General features: G+C 43.8%; 1 long non-coding RNA gene across 1 annotated transcript in view; it reads right to left on the bottom strand.

Annotated features, from left to right (window-relative positions):
* Positions 1-411: 411 nt before the first annotated feature.
* The window catches only part of LOC121027285 (uncharacterized), a 22,700-nt gene continuing 2,743 nt past the window's right edge, over positions 412-20,368 (bottom strand). Inside the window, exon 3 of the long non-coding RNA XR_005788642.1 lies at positions 412-1,792. This is a non-coding gene — a long non-coding RNA (uncharacterized LOC121027285). The remainder of the gene's footprint in view (positions 1,793-20,368) is intronic.

A 20,368-nucleotide genomic window follows, 5' to 3' on the forward strand; every position in this document is an offset into this window, starting at 1 on the left:
TGTTAAGCTTAGCACTTACTGTTCTTCTTAATCCTCGCAATGCAACACTTTGAGGATGGCATATTTTTTTTAATGTTTATTTATTTATTTTTAATTTTATTTTTTATTTTTTAAAATTTACATCCAAATTAGTTAGCTATAGTGAAACAATGATTTCAGGAGTAGATTCCTTAATGCCCCTTACCCATTTAGCCCATCTCCTCTCCCACAACCCCTCCAGCAGCCTTTGAGGATGGCATTTTTATTCTGACTTTATAGATGAGGGGATGGAAGCCCAGGGAAATTAAGTAATTTACCCATGGTTACATAGTAAGGCTAAAATTTGAACCCTGATCTGTCACCCATAAAACTCTTGCCATTTATACATTTCACTATAAGATGAGGAACACAAATGCTTTATAACAGTGAGAAGACTTTTCTGCACATCAGCATTTCTTATTATTTCTAAATCATCCATGAATCTCTCTTGGTCTCAAAGGTGCAAGGACTGGCCGGTAGGGATGGCGCTGACACATCTGTGGGCAAATTGTAAAGAAAACCATCGTGAGTTAACAATTGTTGACATCTCTAATTTCTTCCACCTCAAGAAATGCATACCTAGCAAGTAGGGGGGACAGAAGACTTCCTGTTACTGAAGATGTACTGAACGCTGGAATCTGGAACTTGATCCCCAGATCAGCTTTGAGGAAACAAAGTTTGGCTGGAATCAAATGGTCAGTGTCTTTGCACCATGCAAACGTGCCTGCAGTGGCCTCCGCCATCATCTTCCGGAGTCTGTGGGCACCGCAGACCGTGGTGCACGCGTGGGGGCAGGACCCCCACCCCCTCAACACCTCCATGCTGGTTGCAGAAACCAGAAGCAGATGCTGGGAGAAAGTTTGCTCCCACTTACCCAAACATCGTATTCAAAGCTGGCTGGAAAGATTCAGGGAATGTTGCTGGAGATTGGCAACTGCAAGCTGCTGCACCTGCGGTGGTTGCCGGCTCCAGGGTGGATGGCGCCGCGGTGCAGGCTCACCAGGCCAAGAAAGAAGCGGCCAGAAGGTGGGTGCTGGTGCTGCTGTGCCCTCTTAAACAAGGAAAACCTGATTCAAAAGACAACTCCTCATGGAATCAGCTCAAGGTTTGAAGCTTGTCCTATAAACCTCAACACCCAGAACCACGACTTGCAAATTTAATAGATCATTTTGTATCAAAAGGTCAATTATGAAGTGCCTAGAATTTTTCGATTGGATGAATGTATTCTCTGGGTTCTGCTATGGCCTGGAGGGTGTTAGCATTTTTTCTGTTGTGATTTTTAAATTTTTCTCCCCTAGAAGTGGATTTCATTTAATGTATCCAAGTCTTCAATTTCCCAATAAAGTAAAAATCTATTGAAAAAAAAATTTTTTTTCCAGTTTTGACAAGTTCTGGTGACAGCAAACCGCCCAGCGGATACCAGATGGTGGCGCCAGAGAGGCAGTAGTTGCTGGAGGGATTCGCCTTGGAGGCTCCTGACAAGAGATCTCGAGCCTTCGGTTTCCAAATGCCGGCGCTTAATTTGCCAGGCGCTCTGCATTCTTCATGTGTCAGCAGCCTGGCTGCTCTTGTAACTCACGGTATTACGAGGTGCCTTGGGGTTTGTCCGTCGCTGGTCACCCAGAGTCTGCCACAGAGACCATGCACATTCTCATGTGCCTCAACAGATGTTAACCCAGAACTTCCTAAAGTGGCATTACCAGAGCTACAGGTGGCTCAAATCTTTGGTTCTCTAATTCTTGGCTGTGAGTAGTTTCTTCCATTTCTCTGGGTGCTATGATGTAAAAAAGTGAGAAATATTAGCCTCATTAGACCTTCACAAATTAATGGGATAGGTACCACTGATATCCCCATTTTATATGTGAGAAAATGGAGGCCCCACAGGCTTACTTACTGTACCAAGTTCACATAGCTATTAAGTAGCCCAGCCAGAGTTTGAGCCCAAACAGCCTAATCTCTAAAATTTCCATGCTTTTGACCCCAGACCAGAGGTCCTAAACCCTGTGTATTTGAATCTGAAGAACTTTTAAAGAGACCAAAAAACCAAAGCCAAGAAACTGTCAGAGACAAGGGAAGCCCAAGGAGACAAGATAACTAAATGTAATGTGGTACACTGGATAGGATCTTGGGACAGGAGAAGGACATTAGAGAGAAAGTGTGGAAATTTAAATAAAATATTAGCTTCAGTTGATAACAATACATCAATACTGGTACATTAATTTTGGCAAATGTACTGTACTGATGTAAGATGTTAATTGTAGGGGAAATTAGGAATGGTGTAGACAGGAACTCTCTCTACAACCCTCATAATAATTCTATAAACCTAAACCTGTCCTAAAATAAAAAGTTTATTATTAAAAAACAACAACAACACACAAAGCCTGGGATCCCACCTCAGATCAACTAAATCAGAAATACAGGCGGTGAGGCCCAGGCATTAGTATTTTTTTTTTTTAAATCTCCTCAGCAGATGAAAATGTCTCTGCAGGGTTGAGAATCCCTGCACTGCCCCCACCCCCACTGCCCATGGAGCTAGAGTGCAGGGATCTTGTCTTACATGTTTTTATTCCTCTAACGCCGCCGAGCTTGGAGTCTGGCCCTGATTAGTCATTCAGTACACATTTGATGAATAAGTGAGTGAATGAATGAATGAATGAATATTTTAACTTTTCTCCAGTTCAACCCTGGCATAAGCAGCTCTGAAGAGAAGAGATTACAACATATAATGTTGTCAGGCAAGTCTGTCAGTGGGTACTGATGATTTATTATGAGCAAGCTGCTAGGTGCCAGCCACGGCGGGAAGTCTGGTGGGAGGTGATGCCTGTCCTCAAGGCATATTCCATAACGACAGGGGGAGGTCCTGTGGGGTAGTAGTTAAGCAGGCATGGTCTGGAGTCAGGTGGCTTGGGTTCAGATCCCAGCTCCTTCATTTAGTAGCTGTGTGACCCTGGGCATTTTCCTAACCATGTTGAGGACTAAGGGAGATATGAAAATGAAGAAGAAACTGAAGCTGCTGCTGTGTGAACTGCAAACCCAAGAGAAGAAATTGATAAAATGGAGCGTATTGAAGAGTTTTGCTCTCACTGGTTTTCCACAAGGTGTATTTCCAGTCATCAAAACTCCACCTGTGCCTTAGCTGAAACCACCTGCAGAAAGAATGGGAATGGATGCTGTGATGACGTGAGCAGCTGGGGCCATGCCTGGGTCCTGGGCTTGGGGAAGGGGCACAAAGGAGACGTTAGGTGCAGAGGAAGTGGGGTCCTCCTGGACCTGCTGGGTGCTGCCGGGGCCATTGCTCCCTTCATGGGGACACCCCATGACCATTGCTCATGCCGACAGAGGCCTATCTCTGCTCCAAGAACTTTTCCAAGTGCTTCCCTTGCTGAAAGTGCTATAAACCTAAACCTAAAGCACTTCCAAGTGCTTCACAACCTTTTCCTGAAGTAATCATTCTTTTTGTATCACTCCCATTTTATTGATGACAGAACCAAGGCCTAGAATTAGGTAACTCACCCAAGGTCATGTAGCAAGAAAGTGGCAGGACCAGAATTAAACAAGAGGAGTCCAGCTCAGCACCCAACCACTACCCCACAGCTGGCAAGAGGGACACAGCCTGGTTTTGGAAAAAAAAAAAAAAAACAAAAAACCAAAAAACAAAAAAACCAACAAAAAACAAACAAACAAAAAACCCAAAACAACCCATCAACTTCAGAACGAGGCATAGTTAGGGGTCTATCTAATCTGCATCTGCAACCTTGGATGTAGCACTTAACCGTTCCAGGCCTCACTTTCCTCATCTGTAAAGTGGACCTCACAACAGGGTTGTTCTGAGGGTTAAATGAGATAATGTATTTAGCCATTCTTGTCCCCTTCTCCATTCCCAAGCATACTTCCCTCTGTCCCTGTTTAGTGTTCACATTTATCTTTGCTTTTCAAAGCTCGGGAAGAAAAACAGAATCTTCCAGGCCTTGATCTATTCTTCTAATGGAGCAAAAACAAGAGCTGAGTTATCAAAAATATATATGTATGCATACACACACACACACACACATGCACACATGTGTGTATATGGTATACATATATACCCATATATATGTGTGTGTAAGGATGGATAGATAGGTAGATATATAGATACCAAAAATGTTTGAAAGCCTGAGTTAAAGATCCAGCTTTGTCTGTTATAAAAGATCCTTGACCAACATGGCACAGTATATACAGAAGGCAGTCACCCAGTTAGTGATAAAGCCAAAAGTATAAGAAAGTGTGGCAAGAACCATAATTTCAATAGGGATTCAAAAGTGGGAGCGCTTGGTTTGGTTAAAGGAGTCAGGGCATCCTTCTCAGAGGAGGTGACACTGTGTTGGAGGGGCAGGGTTTGGTGAGGCAGAGGGCACCAGCCTATGACATAGAGAAGATGCTATAGAAGGGAATAGAAGGGGCATGCCATGAAACCATCAGTTGAATGCATCGGTGGGTGGGACGACCTGGTGAACTGCAGCATAGAAATGAACCCGGCCCTGCATCCTACCTGTGTGATTTCCTTTGATCATCTGGAAAACTTAGATTATTATGCTCATTTTACACAGGAGGGAACTCAAGTTCAGGGCGTTCAAGCACTTGCCCTAAAGCACATAGTAGAGGAACAGAGGCACCAAGATATGGTGGTACCACATGGTTTTTCACGCTGAGCATATGAAGGTGAGGAAGCATGCTGATGTGGAAAGACAGGCCAAGAAAACAAGAGGACAGAGTTTTGGTGCTAACTGTCCTTTGTGGCCCACAGAGTTATTTATCATAGGTTTAAGTGAGATAGCACATTTTTATTTTATTTCTTTTAATTATTTTTTTGAGTTTATTTATTTGTTTTGAGAGAGAGAGAAAGACTGTGAGCAGGGGAGGGGCAGAGAGAGGGAGAGAGAAACAGAATCCCAAGCGGGCTCTGCACGCTGCCAAAGCAGAGCCTGACGCAGGGCTCAGACTCACAAACTGTGAGATCATGACCTGAGCGGAAACCAAGAGTCAGATACTTAACTGACTGAGCCACACAGGCACCCCAAGATAATGCATTTTTAAATGCTTTAATGGTAAAGTGCACTGCAATTGGCAAATGGTACCAGAATATGGGGAATCTCATGATGTCTACCTACATTTCAAAAGAGCATCTAGTACAATAATGCAAACCAGGGGCTTACAACCCCCTCAAAATTGGAGGGTGCTGGAAAGTATATGAACTTTGGCATCAGACAGACCTGGGTTCTAGTTCTCGTTCACTCACTAGCTCTGTGGCTGTGGGCACATCCCTTCTGTGGGCCTCAGTTCCCTTCTCATTGAAATGGAGAGGCTATACCCAGTGTGGTCCAGGGTCTCATCCAGGCCCGTGTGGTCACGTTCTGGGTCTGCCCTCATCAGACAACACAGCGGGCTCAGATTAACTTTCAAGCTGGCCTACAGTGACCCCAAAGATAGCCAGCCAATCTCAGAGAAGGAAACCTAACTTTACCATTACTTAGGACACACTTGATCAGACTCTTTGATTGTAAGTATAGTCTATGGGAAAATCCAGGTGATATTAAACATATAGAGTCTATACATAAAATTTAGAGGATGCAAAAAAATGTAAGGATGAATATAAAGTTGACCTAGACCTACACACTATTAACTTCGTGGTGTGTGTCAACAAAAATTTATATGTATTGATTTATCCTAAAATCAAAAAAGCCGTATTTAAAATCTACATCCTCTTCTTTTGTGTAATCTTCTTTCATTGGTTAAATAACATAAATATAAATGATACTCTACATATAGAAACTACTTTTTTAAAACTCTAGTTAGATTCATTTAACCAATCAAAAATGTTTTTGAAAAATCAGTTGAACATTTTTGATGCCAATATAAATTGTTTTACTATTAATGCATTTGCCAAATAGAAAGTAATAAGCCTGTTAGGTTATGTAACTAATTATCCTTAAAACTCATTACAACCTTTAAAAAACCAGTCAAATACATATCTGGCCAATTACACCTGACTCTGCATCTTTAGGAGATATGGCTGCTAATCTCAATACTTTATGAAAAGCTCACTCTCTCTAAAATATTCTATTCACTAAGACAAATTAATACAAGGCACACTTTTAGGAAGGGGGTAGGTATCTGGTATATCAAATAAGCAGAGCCAAGCTGTCAATGTCTGTCTAAAACCTGTCAGGGGCTGGAATTCTGCAGCTGTCTTCCCTTCATGCCATAAATAATCCACTTCATTCAATCCAAGAATAGTCCAGTGGGTGAGGGGGAGAAGTCATTGGTAGGTAAGACTCGTGAGTGTCTATTGTTGACTGGGACAAGGTAATGCAACAGAAGTTGTATGAGGCATTCGATTACTTGGGCTCCCATTCTTAGTTCTACCTGTCTCAGTCAGGAGAACCCAGGCTCTGCTGTGATAACAAAATCTTCCCAAATCTCAGTGGCTTAACATAATAAAAACTTATTTCTCCCTTAATACTATCATTGGTAGGCAGGTAGACTATGCTCATTTTAGTCACTCAGTGACTTAGGCAGATAGAGGCCTCATTTCAACGTGTGCTTCTAAGAAATGTGGCAAGTTCTTAAAGCTTCCATCCAGAAGTGCTATATGCAATTTCTACCCACATTTGATTGGATAAAGTGAGTCACATGGCTACATCAACTTCAAAGGGGGAAGGGAAGTGGAATCCTGCCATGTCATAATCATCTTAGCTGTTAAGTTGACTGTGTGACCTCGAGCCAGTCATTTATACTCAGTCAGCCTCAGCTTCAGTACCTGTGGAAAAGAGGGGTACCTGGTCTCTATAGTCATTCAATCATTATTCGTTCAGTCAGTCAAAGTCAGTCAGTGAGTGCAGTGTTCCGGGTAGGAGTCCAAACTCTGGAGCCAGCTTAACTGGCTTCATCTCAGCTAAGTTACATACTACCTATGACATTAGGCAAGATATTTAATATCTTCTGGAGTCTGTTTCCTTAGGAAACATCATGGGGATGTTAATAATACCCAGAGTTCATAGAGTTGTTGTGCAAATATAATGCACATAACATATAAGCTAAATAGAACAGGTAAAGTACTTAGAACAATCCTGGGCACATCGTAAGTGTTCTGTGTTTGTTAGTTTTATTGTTGACCCACCCATGTAGCCATTTATTCAATGAATACTTATTCAGAGTCTTCCCTAGTTATTTTTGAAAGCTCTTATGAGTCTTGAAGGGGAAAACAGATGTAAGTCCATGTTGCAAATGACAGGGTAGCCACAGAGAAGTCTAAGAGGAAGGGGTAGCGTTTCGTAAGGTTGGATTTATTTTTTGCTTCCACTTATTAAGCACCTAGTATGTGCTAGGCTCTATTCTAAATGCTTTCATAGTGACCCTAAGAGGTGGTCTTATAGATGAGGAAATTGGGGCTTTAGGAGGTTAGGTGACATGTCTCAGGCCCCACAGAGGATGAAGGGTGGGGCTTTAGTAGGATACAAAGCCAGGATGTGGTCAGTTTTGCATGAAAGCCTTTGTTCTTTCTCTCAAGCATGTTATTAAGGATCATCTGCTCATCATTTAATCTGCTCATTTCTCTACTAGACTGAAAGCCCCTCAAAGGCAGAAGGTGTTACCCTTAATTCTTGGTGCTCTTACTTGCCCAGAACCATACCAGTGACACCACGGGGTGGCCATTAGGAGGAGGAGAAGGAAGAGAGAGAGTTAAGCCAAAGATCAGAGTCTTGGATTTAAATCCTACTCCTACCCCAGCCCCTGCCGAAGCTGGCTAATAATCTTCAGAATGTCTCTTCTTCTCTGAGACTTTCATTTCTTGACTGTTAAATCAGTTCCACAGGACTTTCTGACCAGGCTTCACAGCCCCAGTCTTCCAACACTTACAACTTAATAGATACTTGTTGACTTGACAAGAAGATAAAACCACACTAAAAGACTACTTATTATCAATTTTAGGCCATTTGGCTTTTCTTTGACACACTTCAAAGTCAGAGAAGAAAAGATATTATCTAAGACATTACACATCTTTTTTCCCCTGGAGCATAAATTTTCATTTACGTCAGATCCTGCCAAAGAAGGGGGGGAGAGGAGGTAAGAGGGGAAGGGGACACAGCCAAGACTATGGAGTTCATGAGCCCTCATGCAATGTGTCCAGAAGAAATTTCTCCAAGCCAAGGCCCTCTTTGGGTAAGAAAGCAGACTCTGCCTGACCTCTGGAGAAAAGGGCCCCTGGAGATAATGTTGTGGGGTCATGCACTTCCAGCTTGCCAAGGCAAAACACATGTGCTGTAAACACAATGGGCTCAGGCTGAACCAGTCCTTCCTGCAGATACCAGCCTGCAGAAAACACACTTTGGGAGCTGCTGGTCAGAGGAACGCCGTACGTGCTGCTCGGCCCGGGAGTAGTCACAATGGCACAGCAAGTAGACTTGCTCGGTCCTTGAGCAATGAGGGATCGGCCAGAATCCTGGCCACCCTGGTGTTGGGGTCTCCCCTCAACGGTTTTCCTTTCCTTCACTCACACAACACCAGCCACTATTCTCAAGTGTCTACTAGGTGTGCTAATTGCTCAGCACCGTGTAGAGCTTAATTCTTTTAATCTCACAGGAGCCCTATAAAGTAGGTACCTTTCTCTTCCCCATTCTGCAGAGAGGACTCCGAAGCCCAGACAGGCTGCGTCACTGGCTGTTGTCTCACTGCCAGGACTCTAACCCTCTAACCCTCTTAGACCCGTCGTCTAAGCCCGTCCCTGAGGTTTCTTCTAGATGAGAAGTCCTGGAGGGAAGGAGAGACACACACTTCCAGACCTAGCCTCTCTTCCCTGAGTGACAGTGCTCATTCTTCAGACCCTCCTGCCCATCTCCTCCACAGGGAGGCTCCAAGGACGCTGGGCTGCCTGTGATTTCCTGCCCTGGCTGGACAAAGACGCATACAGCAACCTGACTTCCTGGGAAACTTTAGCGGCCCTGGTTTTCCATGGGCTGAGTCATTGTAGCTTAGCTCAATGTTCTTAGCTGGAACAGTCATAGGAAAGTGTCTGGAAACTCCCCCATGTCTTATCGACAAAAGAATTTGTTGAAGACAATTCAGCTGCATTCCTCAGCTTTCTCAGACCTCACCTTGCCCTGGGAGGATGAGAAAGGCCGGGAAGGTATGAGGGTGAAAATAAGCCCTGGAATTAGGAAGAGCTTTGAGTGCCAGCCCAGAGAGCTGGCAGCTCCTGAAAACACACCACAGCTGGCCTGTGAGGACCCAAAGGCAATGGACCTCTGTCCACTGCTGTACTTCCTGTGGAAAACTTGCTGGTCCCTACCCCATACCATCCATTCAACTTGTCATCTGATACCAAGTGCTTAATATGAGCAGAGAACTGAGTTAGGCACTGGTGGTCATAGAGGAGCCCAGTGGTTAATAGCATGATAGGCAGATCTGGACTCAAAATTTGGATCTACTGCTTACTGGCTGTGTGACCTTGGACAGGATATTTAGCCTCTCTGAGCCTTGTTTTCCTATCTGTCCTTAGACTTCATGAGTTTGTTGTGAGGATTAAATGAGATAATAGATATGCTCAGCATAGTGCCTGACACATCATAAGCACTCAAGTAATCATATCTATTATCAAGTCAAAATAATCATGTTATACTTTCAGTTCCACAACATTCTTGGAGCACCTGGTATGCGTCGGGACTGTTTGGCTCTGGGGGAGGTGGAAAGAGAGAAACAGTCCTTTCAAGGAGCTCACAGAGAGAGTCCATTAGTAAATTATTATAATAGTATGAGGGAGATGTAGCAGCAGAAATACATAAGGGGTGTTAAGAGAATAGAAGCATATAAGAAGGGTCAGTACAGATTTCTGGAGGTGATGCCTGAGTTAGGTACCCAAGGAGAGTAGGAACTTGCCAGGTGAAGAGATGGAGGGCTGAAAGGCCATGGCAGTGAGGAAAGGGCATTCTGGAAGAGGGGACAGTTTGAGCAAAGGCTTATTGCAGTACTCAAGATGTAGAAGGAATTATCTCAAGGGAAGCGGAATGGTCTAGGACAGAACTCAGGGCTTGATGGAGGGGAGCTGGGTTCAAGATTATTGTCCTTCCCTTTCTAGCAATTCACATTTGGCAGGTCCCACCCCTCAGAGATGTAGAGAGAGATAACACTAGCTACTTAACAGGGTTAGCTCCACGCATAAATGCTGCCATGCTTGCTCAGAGACAGGTATGTTTGCGGCTGTGTCTTTTGCACTCCAGCAGGGTCCCAGATGACTTGGGATGGGGTGACTCGAATACCCCAACACTTTTGGGTCCTCAGAAGGGCATCATACTAGCTTACTTAGCGGAGCACTCACTGTGTGCCAGGCATTGTGATAACCCCAGCAGGGTCATCTTCACAGTGGAGAAGCTAAGCATGATCGTTATCTTCTGCATGTATCCAAGCAGAGGGGCCTCCCAGCACTTGGAAAATCCTGGGCAAACCCGAATGAGTTGGTCACCCAACAAACAGGGACATAGAAATTTACCCAGACATAGTTTTGATGCTCAATTTGGCTGAGCTGGAATTTTAATCCAGGCCTATTTGCCCTCAGCACCCAAGTTCTTAACCACTGCTCTATTACTTCAACCCATAAACGATGTCCTTTCAAAACAGAGTCATCGCTGGGTTCTGATTCATTCCCAAACAGACTGATGAGTCTTTCTTGTCTCTAAACAGACTAACTCTCCTTCCGCACAAGGGGCCTGGTATTCAGTCCTGGGCTGTGATGTCCATATTTTGAATACTTCAAATATCGTCCCTTGAATAGACTGTAAACAGAGAGGCAAGAGGGAGGAGGAGAGGAAGGGTGGGGGGAATAGGATGAGACTTAGCCACCAGCACCTGTCCTCCCGGGACCACAGCCGAGTGCTGTCTCAGGCTCTCTGCCCCCGTCCCCTAGCCTCTCTCCAGAGCTGGGGGCACCAGATCCAAATATTTGGCTGGCCCACCCTGTGAGCCCTGCAGTTGGACAGCAGCTGTGAAATGAGAGTTGGGGAGGGACCCTCAGCTGAGCAGAAGCCATCAGGACTTTTGCTGTCTTTTCCAAAGCACATTTTAAACCAGCAGCATGGTGTGAGACTGGCGGCCCACAATGAAGCATGAACGGGATGCCTGCTGGGCGACAGGCAGGCGTTATGACACAAGGGCCAAGTATTATTTACTCCCTGAGAACAGGTGCTGCTCGGGACTCGCAAGCCTTTCTTGCCGGACTCCTCTGCCCACATATTCCAGTCCTTGTCAGAGGCAGCTCCTTCCAATGCCCCACACGGCCCCAGCCCTCAGCACTGCCTCATTCTTGGCCCTTGGAAGCACGCAGCTCAATGGCGCCTAGAAGATGCCAGCAGTGGGCCGGCTCCTGCCTGGGACATGTGCTTGCTGGAATCAGCTTGTTTTACATAAGCTGTTGGCACAAGTGTCAGGTGATAACAACTTTTCGGCCCTAGTTAACCTGCAACCACCTTATCTGTGCCCACACAGATGTAACAGAGGCAGCAAAGGGAAAGTCATGGAAGAGGGAGGGAGAAAATACTGCCTAAAAGTGTGTTTGTGTATGAGCAAATTCACCTCTGGCAAATGCCCTAGGCTACAAACCACAATTGACTTTTCTGTTGGAGGAGAAACAAACAACCATGCAGGCAAACTCCAACTACTACCAGCTGGTCTTTCCTCCCCTGATTATACGTTATTTCCTTAAAGCTCTGGTTGGTAAACATTGCAAGACTCTTTTGTTGATTCACAAAACAATACAGAAGTCAGCTAAAACATTTCTTTGCACAGTTTGATTAGGGACAAATAGAGAAGGGGAAGTGAGCAGACGGCCTGGAGGTCTTGTTTGGCTCATGAACTGGACCACATGCTGCATTCACCTCATGCCCTTCTTTTCAAACCCCATGACCCTCAGAACTCATCAGTGCCAACTGTGAATGAGCTCTTGGGCCCAGTGTTGCTGAGAGGGAAAAGTGCTCCCAACCTGGAAGTGGCGGGATGACAAATAGACAGATAGTCCCAACACAGGCAGGGTCACAGGGTCATGAGTGAGGGATATGCATGCTGTGGTTTCGAAGAGGACAAGATTGCATATGGTTGCGAGGAGCTTGGGAGAAGACGGTCACTCGGTTTCCTGGTTCAGACCCTTGCTCTATCTCCTGGACCATAGAAACTGTGTCTTCACTGGCATCCTGCCTCCAGGTTTTCACCCATTCCAATGCACCTCACATTCTGCTGCCAGAAAGGTCTTTCTAACTGAAAAATTGGACAGAGTTCTCCATTCATTTAAAACCCTTCCTTGGCCCCCGTCACTCCAGGAAGAAGGCTAACGTGAGCCATCATCATCTAGCTCCCTCCCTCCCGGCTTCATCTCTCAAACCCTTTTAACTCCAGCAGTGGTGAACCTTGCATCATTCTCCCTTCCATAGATTGCCTCCCTGAATTGATCTATTCATCCTTCAAGACCCACCTTCCATATGACCTCATAACATCAATCATGCTGTCTTCTGTGTTATCTCTCTTGTTCTCATTTAAATTATTTGGATTCTAATACTTTATTTTCATACTAATGTTTACCAAGAGCCTGGAGCTTCTTAGGGCAGGACTCATGCGTAGTTCAAGGCTGTCTCCCCGGCATCCAGCCCAATAACTGGCACTTAGTCATGCTCAGCACATGTTGGTATCCTCCCTTTCCACCAAAGGAAAGCTGACATCCTGCTTGCGGCTGGCCATACCTAATGTCTTCAGCACCTACCTCCCCCTTTCTGGGCTTTTCCTCTGTAGTCCTCACCACAGCCTTTTCTAGCACCTTATGTTCCCTTCACCCTCATCCTCAACACTTTCTTCCCATTGTCCTCCCCCCCCCCAAAAAAAAGAAAAAAGCCCTTGTCTCAGGACTTAGGGGAAGATAATTTAAACTCTTCCAATGATTTAATTTGATTTGTTCTCTGACGGCAGCTTCCAGCCTGTCCCTCATTCCAGAGGTAGTAAAATACTCCTCAATCTGGTAGGCCAGGGAAGAGGGCCAAAAAACATAGGTGGGGGGAGCAATTGATTTTATTTGATCATCTTGTGTCTCTCATATACTAGCTCCTTTGGCCCCACAATAACCCTGTGAACAGGTCATTTTTACCTCCATTTTATTGATTAAGACGCTAAAGCTCAGAGATAGCAAGTGACTATTCCAAAATCACTTAGCTGAGAAGCAAGGGGGCCAGGCTTTCAATCTAGATTGTCTTATTCCAAAGGGCTTGTTCTTTTCACTGTAATGTGGAGGGAGAGTCTGTGGAGAAGGAGTATCTAATGTTTCCTAATCAACCTTCAGCCAAAAAAACCAGAAAGCCACTGTTCTAATTATTTCTTCACCTTACAAATCCCAGGTTGAAATCCCACTTCTTCCAGGAGGCCCCAGTTTTCTCCAGCTGCCTGGTTAGGAATGCACCCTATTGCATTGCACTGGTCTAAAGTTGTTTCTTGTGTATGCATCTTTTCACCCCAACCCAAAGGCTGGAAGCATGTTCCCCAGACAGGATCTAGGACAGTGCCAGGCACATGAGAAGAAGCCAACCAATAAGTCCTTTTATCCCAGACAGTTATTGATTCACAGAGGCAGAGAACACTCAGTTCCACTTTCAACTCCTTTTACGACCTTGGACAAGTCACTACCCTTTCTTTGGATTTCAGTTTCCTTACCTCTAAAGGAGGTTGGACTAGCAAGATCTCTTATAATATCTAACACTTTATATAGAGTTTACTCTGTGCTAGGTATGCTTCCAAGTGCTTTCTATCTACTAAATCATTTAATCCCCACAACAACCCTAGGAGGCAGCTACTCTTGTGATCTCATTTTATAGAAATAGGAAACCAAAGCATAGAGGGGTTAAATAACGTTCCCAAGGCTATATAGTCAGTAAGTAGCAAAGCCTGGATTCAAAGCCAAGCTATCTGCTTCCATGTCTATGCTCTAATCATTACACCGTACCTCCTCTCCTAGATATCTTTTTAAGATGTAAATGTATTATGGGTCACCTGTGTGGCTCAGTCGGTTGAGCTTCTGACTCTTGATTTTGGCTCAGGTCATGATCTCCTAGTCACGAGACTGAGCCCTGTGTTGGGCTCCACATTGAGCATGGAGCCTGCTTGGGATTCTCATTCTCTCTTTCTCTATCTGCTCTTGCCCTACCGCTCACATTCTCTCTCTCAAAATAAATAAAAATTTTAAAAAAGAGATGTAAATGTCTGCTCATTTATTACATAGCCATCTGCTGACCTACTCTGTACCAGTCACAGGTACACATTGTGATGGGCCCCAGAGCTACAAAGCCCAATAAGCTCCTGATTTCGCCCTTGGCGTCCCCATGGTGCAGTGAGGGAGAGGTAGCCGAGTAACCACAAGCGATTCTAGGTGTCCTGAATGTCTGTACCAGCTTTGGGACAGGCACATTCATCATATGTGTCCCCCAAAGTAGCCCTACATTGGATTTCTCAGTACTTAACTGTTTTGTTTTGTCATGGATTCACATTATAACTCAGAGGTTCTCTGTTGGGAACAGAGATTAAGCACTGCTGACCTGTGGGTACCTCTGACCTGTCATCTGTAAAGCAGTTTGTTGGACCGAATTTCAGGCCTTATTCCAGGGCCCCTCCCAGTGTACTTCCAGTTTTCGCTCTATCCTCATCACCCAGCACCACCCTCCATACGACTTTCTCAGTCTAGACTGAAGCCTCTGTGTTCCCACAAGCATGTCGCTGTCTCGCGCTCCCTCCCTCGTCTCTGCCTGTTACAGCCCCACTCATCCTTTTTGGCTCTCATAGAATCCACCTCCGTGAAGCCTCTCTTGATTCCCTAACCAGATGCAATCACTCCCTCCTTACCCTTCTGCGCAGAGTTCAAGTTCCTCACAGGCTAGAACATGTTTTATAGGCAATTTCCCAAAGTGAGCATTATAGCAATTCCTGGTACAGAGCAGAAACTCTGAGGCACAGTAGAAGGTACAATTAACTTGGCTGCAAAGTCCTCATTTCTACCCTCTTTTCCGCTATTTAATACTTATGTGACGTATGCCAAGTCATTAATTTTTTTTAGTGTTTGTTTCTTCTGACTAAAGAATACAGAAGAATGTAAAGAAGGTCTAAATTATCCATAATTTCTACCATTCAGCGATAACCACTATTGTTCTTTTGGTATATTTCCTTCTTTTCTCTATGCGTATAGCAAACACGGAAATAAATACTCTCTAAATATTGTTTTGTAAATGTCTTCACTTAATATTTTGTGAATATTGCCTTTGATAAAAATCTTTTCTATGGAAGATTTTTTAAAAAAATTATTGAGGTATAATTTATGTACAATAAGTGCCCCCATTTTAAGAGTATGGTTTGATGAATTTTGACAACTGTGTAACCATTACCACAGTCAAGATTTAAAACATTTCTATCATTCCCCAAAGTTCCTGAACACCATTTTGAAGTCAGCCCTCATGTTACTCCTGGGTTTAGGCAACCCCTCATCTGTTTCTACAGCCTGATTTTCAATGACCATTCAGTGCTCCATCATATGGGATGCCCTAATTTGTTTGGCTGTTTCCTGACTGTTAGACCTTAAGGATGGTGTTTAATTTTTTCTAGTAATAAATTAAAGCCCAGTGAGCAATCTTTGATCATACATGTGATTCTTTCCTTGGGATAAATGCTCAGACCTGGAATTGTTGGATCAAAGGGTATGCGCAGTGTTAAGGCTTATGATAAATATTTGGGCCAGTCACTTTTAATCCTTCTGCATCTCAGTTTCCTCATTTGTAAAATAGGAATTAAAAATTCCAACCCCAAAGACTTGTGAGGATTACATGAAACAATCTATAAGACACTTTGAGTAACTAGTAAACTGATCCACAAATCCTTCGGAGCTGAGTAGAAGGAAGAGTTTCTCGGATGGATCTGAATCCTGACTCTCTGCCTCTTTTCTACGTGTTGACCTTGAATAAGGTACTTACCCTTAGCAAGCCTCAGTGTTCCCATTTGTCAAATGGGAATAACAGGGTCCATTCTCATTGGGTTCTTATGAAGTTTAAGTAAGATACTCCACATGAAGATCTTAGAATAATTCCTAGCTCATAGCTGCTCACTAATTTGCAGTGATTAGTTCCGGCCAAGGTTCTTGGTTACAACTAAATAGTCACCGACTCTTGTTAACTTAAGGAAAATAGGAAGTTACTGAAGGGATATTGGGTGGCTTACAGAATCAACAGGAAGGCTAGAGAACCAGGCGTGGAAAATGGACAGGAACCAAGGTAGACTGGGCAGTTGAGAACATAGTCCAGCCTTGCCTCTGGAACTGTCTGGTTGTGACCTGTGGCCGGTATTGCTGCTGCCAGACACCCAGACTGTGTGACTGTGACCATCTCGGCCATCCCCCTGTCTTTGTGCCACTTGCTCCCGATTTAAAGTTCCAGATGGAGGCATCTGAATGGCTGAGCCCAACATACAGATCAGAGCCCTGGCTGCCAGGGAATGGGATGGAAAATGCCTGCCTTTTTTCCACTTTCTGTAGGGGGAGGAAGTTTCCTGCTTCTTCCCCAAACTCACAGAATGAGAGCATTACCTGAAATAGGAAGCCTACTCAGATGCTGGGTAGCTGAAAATGATGCTATTATTTTTAATAATGTGATGACTGAATAAATATTTAGTATTTGCATTTATTCTATAACTATATGCTTGATGCTATAGGACATACATTTTAAAGAAACTTCTTGATGAATGCTCTGATAAAATATACAGCAAATTTGCACATTTGGATAGTGTCATATTGGGTTTTCTTCCCATGGGAACAGGTCTGCACAACATCTTGGTTTTAAGGCGTGTGTGTGTTGTGGGAGGTGATGACAAAGAATGCACAGGAAGAAGGTGGACTCTGATGTACTGAAAATGAGCACTCTTGATCAAATATTTAAATTCCACTGTTCATTTCCTTTTGGTTTGATTTAATTTTTTCACTAAAAGTGGTGAAGTACAGTCAGTTATATTGAGGTAGACAGTCCCCAGGTAAGGGTAACCTGGGGCTTGTTTGATTTTAGTGGGGATGAGTTCAACACAGTCAACAGCTGATTTCTGTTATTTATCTCTTCAAAGCTGTGATTTATTCAGCCCTTACTGGGAATTGCCTTATTTACTTCTCACGATCATCCTGTGGTGGGAGAACTGAGGCTCAGAGGGTAAGGGTAGTTTTTTCGAGGCCACACAGATAGTGAGTGAAAAATTTGGGACCTGAAGCCAGGTCTGCTTGCATTGAACCCAAATCTCTTAGGTACAAGTGTAGCAAAGTAAACAGCATGCACATGACTGTGGGGAGCTGGGGCAAGCCACTGTGTAAATGGACATGTCGGCCAGGTGGACAGAGCATGAGGACCAAGGGTGGGAGGTGAGTTCCCTGCTAGTCAGCTCAGACACACAGAGCAGATTCCCAGGGCCCCAGGGCCTCAAGCCTATGGGTGGGGACTAGCCATTCATACAAGGGATGTTTTAAAAATTTGTTTTGCCTTAAAAACTCTTTTGTTGTAAAAGATTAAATGAATATATGCATCTGTATCTAATATCCCTGTCTCTCCTCCCCCATCTTGCCAGGCTACTAATGTTACCAATTTTTATACATCCTGCCAGAGTTCTTTCTATGCATTCACAAACATAAGTAACTATGCATATATCCTCATATTTATAACATAAATGGTATCATACTATGTGCATCGTTCTAACATTTAATTTGTTCACTTAAAAATACCTCTTGGAGATCCTTCCATGATGGTATATATGAATCTACCTCATTTTTAACAGTTTCATAATTTTCCATGGTGTGACCATTATATGAATATATTATAATTCACTTAACACTGTCTATTAAAGATTTGGGATGCTTCCAGGGCAGCTGGGTGTCTCAGTCTGTTAAGCACTCGCTTTCGGCTCAGATCATGATCTCACAGTTCTTGAGTTTGAGCCCCGCTATCAGCACAGAGCTTGCCTCAGATCCTCTGTCTCCATCTCTCTCTGCCCACACCCACATCCTCTTGTGCGCTCTCTCTCTCAAAAATAAATAAACATTAAAAAAAGGAGGGGGGGCCCTGGGTGGCTCAGTTAGTTAAACGTCCAACTTCGGCTCAGGTCATGATCTTGCAGTTCATGAGTTTGAGCCCCGCATTGAGCTCTGTGATGACAGCTTGGAGCCTAGAGCTCCAAGATTCTGTGTCTCCCTCGCTCTCTGCCCCTTCTTCACTTGCACTCTGTCTCTCTCTCTCTCTCTCTCTCAAAATAAAATAAATGTTAAAAAAAATTTAAAAAAAGATTTGGGATGCTTCCTTTTTTTTTTAGCTATTCTAAACAAAATTGCAGTGATCCACAAATGATTTTTCAGCTTCTGAAAACGTATTCAGACTGATGGCATATATCAACCTATTTCACTGATTTATAGGTTTGTAGGTGTCTGTGATTTGTAAACTCAAGGGGAAGATTGCAGGTTTAACTTGGCTCCAATCGCTTCCCCAACCCCACCTCTCCCAGACAAGCGATCTCTGACCAGCCCCCTTCCCTTGAGTTAGTCACTTTTTCCCTGTTAACTTTCAGTCTGTACACATTTTGATCACTGCACTATCGCTCTCAGATATAATTGTTTATACCCTTGTGCTTTTTCCATCAGATTGTGAGTTCCTTGAAAGCAGGAACTCTATTTTCTTAGTTTCTAGGCCAGCACCTGGCACATGGTAGGATCAATAGATATTTGTGAAACTAAGCTGAACCCATGCTTAACACACCACAATCCCCTCAAGAACTTTAAAGGCATGGTTATGCTCTGTCTTGTACCACATCATACATATAATCTGTGTAAAACATGTACACTATCATAGAGGAAATAAACTGCCCTGTGAAATACTTGAATTTACCAATGATTAGAAAATGGATGGAGTCTTTTTTCTTGATCTAAAGAAGAGTTGTTATTAATTTTCTGTATTAGTTTCCTGTACCTACTGTAACAAAGTACCACAGACGGGGGGCTTAAACAACAGAAATTTGTTGCTTCAGTCCTGGAAGCTAGGATTTCAAAATAAAGGTGTCATGGGATTACTTCTGTTAAGGAAGGATGTGTTCCAGGCCTCTCTCCCTGGCTTGTAGACGGCTGTCTTCTCTCTATGTTTCTTCACATTGTCTTCCCTCTATGTCTTGTCCAAATTTCCTTTGCTTAAAAGGACACTAGACCTATTGGATTAGGGCCCATCTTAATGACCTCATTTTACTTGATTACATCTGCAAAGTTCCTATCTCTAAGTAAGGTCACGTTTTGAGGTACTGAGAGTTAGGACTTTAACATATGCCCACTATGAATTTGGGGATGGGGAGACACAATTCAATCCATAACATTCTTCTTTTGAAAATTATTTTTTAAATCATGTCAAAGAACTCTGATTAGGAGTCTTCTGGGAGTATAAAAATTTAAAAAAAACAAACCACAATGGTCTTTGAGTATGTGATTTGCACAAGACCAAGGCTGGTCAAATATTCCCTTCCCAGCCAGGAATTTGAGGGTCACCCCCCACCCCCTGATTCTGGCCCCATAGCATCTGGAGCCCAAGCTCTCTTCTCCCTTGAAAGCTGGAGGTGCTCTACTTCCTGCAAATTATACTGTCAGCCATTCCCCATGGTCTTGAAAATATTTCTCTGATAATATCAAATCTGAGCTCCTGTGACTGATAAAATGTTTTGATTTCACAAGAGTTTGGTTCTTCAGGTATTTTTTCAGCTCAGGATATATCTGACAGTCTAGCTATGTGTCATCTATATGCACTTTATTTAAGATGAGGCTCTATGATGGAGCCTAGCTTTAGATCTAAGGGGAACTCCTGCCCAAGGTATGGGTTATGGGCCCCTCCTCTGTGGCCCCACTCCTGGGCTTCTCTCTGACCCAGATCCAATGCAGATATAATCATCTTCCTTCATCTGTCTCTCCCACTGTACTGTCTGTCTCCTTCACTGTGTCCCCTTAACAGCTGACACTGGGCATCTGATTTTTCTGAATTAGTCAACAATACCAAATTGCTTGTGTAGGAACCCCACCTCTGAGACAGTTCATGGCTTTGGCAAACTAGGCCAACTGAGGGGAAAGGAGCAAGAGAACAAGTCTGCAGCAGGAGTCAAGGGAAAGGGAGGGGAATCCTGGTAGAAATGGACACAGAAGCTTCCCAAAATGTCCATGGATCTATCCATCCATCCACCTACCCACTTACTCATCCATCCACCATCCACTCTTCTAACCGTGCACCTACCCATTCACCATCCAACCATCCAT

The sequence above is a fragment of the Herpailurus yagouaroundi genome, unplaced genomic scaffold (assembly GCF_014898765.1).
Source record: "Herpailurus yagouaroundi ecotype Mexico unplaced genomic scaffold, PumYag 77, whole genome shotgun sequence".
Lineage (NCBI taxonomy): Eukaryota > Metazoa > Chordata > Mammalia > Carnivora > Felidae > Herpailurus > Herpailurus yagouaroundi.